Source organism: Harpia harpyja, chromosome 4, assembly GCF_026419915.1.
Source record: "Harpia harpyja isolate bHarHar1 chromosome 4, bHarHar1 primary haplotype, whole genome shotgun sequence".
NCBI classification, from domain to species: Eukaryota; Metazoa; Chordata; class Aves; order Accipitriformes; family Accipitridae; genus Harpia; species Harpia harpyja.
The window spans coordinates 54,986,522-54,990,847 of NC_068943.1; positions in this window are offsets into that span (position 1 = coordinate 54,986,522).

The window sequence follows — 4,326 nt, forward strand, 5'->3', positions numbered from 1 at the left end:
AAAGATACTGTGTTCTGATTCCTTCCTAGCATTTTCCGGTAATGCAGTCTGCACTGGCGGGCTTGTTGTCACTGGTTGAAGGTGTATTTTCGTGTAATGAGATATGACTCCCAACATTAGCAGGGCTGAGAGCAAACACCTACTGTTTCCCACCTAGGAAAGCTGGCATTCAGCATTCCATGTCTGCCTTTGTAAGAAGGAGAGTTTCTTTTCAGCACTGCTAAAAAAGTGAAATTAATTGAACTAAAGCTTGGAATGAAATGTGAGTGTGACTTGATCTGGGAGGCAGGCTTACAGAATGAAATTTAAAAATAATGCAACACAGGAAGGAACTATCGCATTAGGTTACAGTAAGACTGATGAATTGTAAGGATAGTCTATCCATAATTTCAATGAGCCGGGACAGACAGGTAGGAGAGAGGAAGATGCGCATAGAAAAAGCAATACTTACATAGTCAGGCTGAGATCAGGACCCTTGAAAGGAAAAAAAAGTCAGCCAAGTTAAGGGAAAAGAAATCTCCTACCCTTGGTTTCTGCCATTTGTCATGCTGCTCAAGTGATTGTGTAGATAACGTGCTTTTGCTGAGCTCCTGTTAGGACGCCATAGTTAGAGAAATGAATTACCCCAGAAGGCCAGAATGAAGTCTTTCAAAGGTCATTATCAGAACTGGTTTCTCATCAATACACTACTTGATTGGAGGAAAAGATTCAAAATTGCAGGGCTTTGATTGCTGAGGGGGAAGCTTTTAACCGCTTCCTGCTGTTCTGTCATTTTGTGCTAACCCCAAATGGCCCCGTTAAATTGATGTCCTGTTTCCCATTCACTGCCCACAAAGCACTCTTCTCCTGTTAATATAGGAAGCATTTGCACATGATAAGAATTGGAGTGGCTAAACAGTAAATCTTAAAGCCATTAAAGAACTCAAAAGCATTTACCTAGTGATCAAGGTGCTGATTTCCGCCCCCCCCAGCACTTCATAATATTTAGTTGTGAACTTTATTAAAAAATACAGAACCTCCTGTCTGCCTTAAGAGAATCTTTGCACGAATACTGTTCCCAAACAATGTAATGTGAGTCAGTCTGATTTCTGTGTGATAGCTAATTTCTCACAGCTAATCAGAAGATAAAACAAAAGCTAGGAGTGATGCAGCTGTTCAGGCGATGGGGTGTCATCGCTGACACTGAGTGTTGCTGCTGTGGGTTAGGTCAGCAATGAAAACAGCACAACAGCTGTCTTCTCAGCACAGCAATCCTATGAGAGAGTGCCTGGAGCCTGGAAGCTCTTTGGGCTGAAGAGGAACTGGCGGCTCAGCCCCAGAAAGGTTTTTCTTCACTTTGATGGATGTCTGAACTTACACAATCTCACAGATGTGCGCATACATACACTCTTCTGTCCAGAATTGAATCGTGCCTCAGGTCCTTCCATTGACAGCATCTTACTAACATCCACTTTTACTGTCAGATTAAACTAGAAGATGCTGACTGTGCACTGGCGTGATACCTGGTCCCCTTTTATACCTGCTGTGCTGCAGAGTTCCCCCGGCAGCAGAGGGTAGTATAGGTAACTGGACAGTGAATCCTAAAACAAGACTAGGTAGTGCAAGAATACCGTAATAATGGTCTCTATACTTTGACATAACTGGAGAGGACAGAGTGAGCGAGCACCTTGTAATCTATGGTGTCTGTTGTGAGCAAACAAGAAAAAAAATTAACTCTTCTTTTGCTGGCCTTCAAACAATACTGTTCCTTTCACTCCTCCATATCTGTTTCCCCTGCTGCAAAAATGGGAGGATGAAATCGAGCGCCTCTGCAAAGTGCTTTGATATCTGCTGATCAAAACTGCTCTATAGGCATCAGGTATCAGGACAAGCGCAGTAAAGCCCCGCTTTCCTCAGGCAGCCGAGATTGCTGGTGCGCTCTGTCACTGAAAGATTTCCAATATCCTTAAATGTCACTAAGCTGAGAAAAGTAGCATTACTGAAAATCAGGATGAAAGTGGCCTCACATGTAAATCCTTTCTAAAATCTTTGTAATCCTCAACTGCTTTAGTTCCAACAGATCTTCCTATAAAATGAACTGCCAGCCAAAAGGTAAATATAAATGCAAAATATCCCCAAAGCAAACATGTTACTGGCTTTTAAAACAAGTCCATTTAAATAATGTGAAAATATATTAAAGAAATGGAATCTATTCCGCTTTATGTTTAAAGATGAATTAATGCAAATATCACAGGTTTATCCTGAGTTACTCCCTTGAGAGGAGTCACTGGGGAAGCAATTTGTTTCTTGTTAGCTAAGACAGGAAGCTTTGAAGTTAGTGAGTTGTCTGTCTCTGCGAGTAGCCCATTTAATCATGAAGAAAGTGTCAAATCTAGGTTGGAGTGAGTTGTGTGTCTGCATTATTTAAAGCTCTGGCAAGAAGAGGTCTTTAGCATGCCACCAACCAGCTGGACAAGGGACAAGGGACAGTGGAAATGGCACAAAGAATTTCTGGAAGAAATTTTTTTATTGGCTATTAACAATGGACATGCAGCTCTGAAGAGTGAGTGTCATGAGGAAGGCCTCTATTATGCTGTTGGTTTTTTTTTTCTTTTAAATTGATTTCTAGTAGGCTAAGGGCTCTCGTCAATTGCTTTTTGTGGTAACAGGTGAGGATGATTTCAGTGAGGACTGGTTGCTGGGAAAACCACCAAAAGTGGCTTTTTTCCCCAAAGACAGGGAGTGTTCGCACAGTCCTGCTCCCTTGGCAGTGCTCATGAAATTGTTTCTGGAGCTGTGCTGTAACTGGATTAGGTAAATGACCTAGAATTAATTTCTTTTAATTTCAGCTTGGAATATTTTACTCATTTCATGTATAGGATCACCCTGTGATCAGTTTGTTGGTACAGCTGTGTAGGGAATGAGTTGTGACTGGTTAGGTCATGGAAGCAGGTACCTCTTACAGGCTGTTTCCCTGCACAGAAAATTTTAAAAGCTGTTGTCTGAAACTCCAGAGCCATCGAGTTCATAGCAGACTCCACCTTCATCCCAGAACTGTTTTTCAGAAGCCAGTTTTTCTACTCTTTAATTACAAATCAGACCCTTAGCTATCAATCAGTACAGCTCCACTGAGCTGGTACAGATGAGCTTTATACAGTGTCAGCTTTTACTCTGAAGATACCACCCTTGGGGTATCAGCTGCAAAGAAAATCTCTGCAATGTGAATGGCCTATAAAGCAATTCAGGGAGGTCAGTATGCATCTGAAGATAGCTCAAAACAATAGCTAGAGGGGGAATATAAACTGGTTACTACAATTGGATTTGCACTGAAATCTACTGATGCAAAATTCATAGCCAACACGAATTAATTTGCTCCTGATCATTTCTTACAAAAACTCCAGCTTCTCCCCCTTCCCCTAATGACTGCTATTCGACAGCTGTGGATTTGAAAAGCAAACTGCAGTAGCAGAGTAGGCATTAATGTTTTGAAACAGCACTAAAAAATGTGAATTGAATTGCCTTTGAAACTTTAAAGTTGCTGCCAGTTTGTACGGAATTAAACTTGTCATGTTTTTATGGAGTATACTTAATCTTTGAGCATCTTTCATCTCATTATCACCTGTGTGTGAGGGAGAAGTATTAGCCCTATTTTAGAGATGGAGAAATGAGGCACAGGACATCTGAGACAGTCCTGGAAATGACTGCTACGTAGCACAGTCTTACTCACAAGAAGGCACTCTCTCACTTTTTCATGTTAGTTGAATCAGCTGCAAGATCTCAAATTGGTTTTCCTGGTGTGCCGCAGAATTTGGGTCAAGTTCTCGCTGGGGACCAGGCAGAGAGAGAGATGTGCAGTGTTTCTCCTGGTTTGTACCAGCACCTCTGCAGGAGAGGAGACTAGGGTGTTGCTGTTTCAAAAGATGTCATCCCTGTTCCTCCTCTGAAGGGTGAGCAGAGGGCTGTAGCAGAGTTAATGGCCTCTGCAAATGCACTATAAAGTCAGTTTATGTAATGACCTGGAATTTATATCTTTGCTCATGAAACAGGAGCTGGTGGCTGTTTTAATGACTAGCACGTAGTGTAAATACTCTACCAAGCTGAATTCTTTCCTCACATAGTCCATGCATGCTGGTGAAGTCGAGGAGAACTGGGCTGGTATCCAAGGACAGAAGCTGGTTGCTTGTCTACTTAGGATACACTGAAAGCATTAGGAATGAGTTGGGAGAAGAATAAATAAGCCTATTTACCATGCGGAAGAGAGCTGCCTTACAGAGGGTTAGCTGCAAAATGACTAGTTAAGGGCTACAGTCAATTGCCTCTCCCAAAATTGCAGGCTCACCTGCCTTC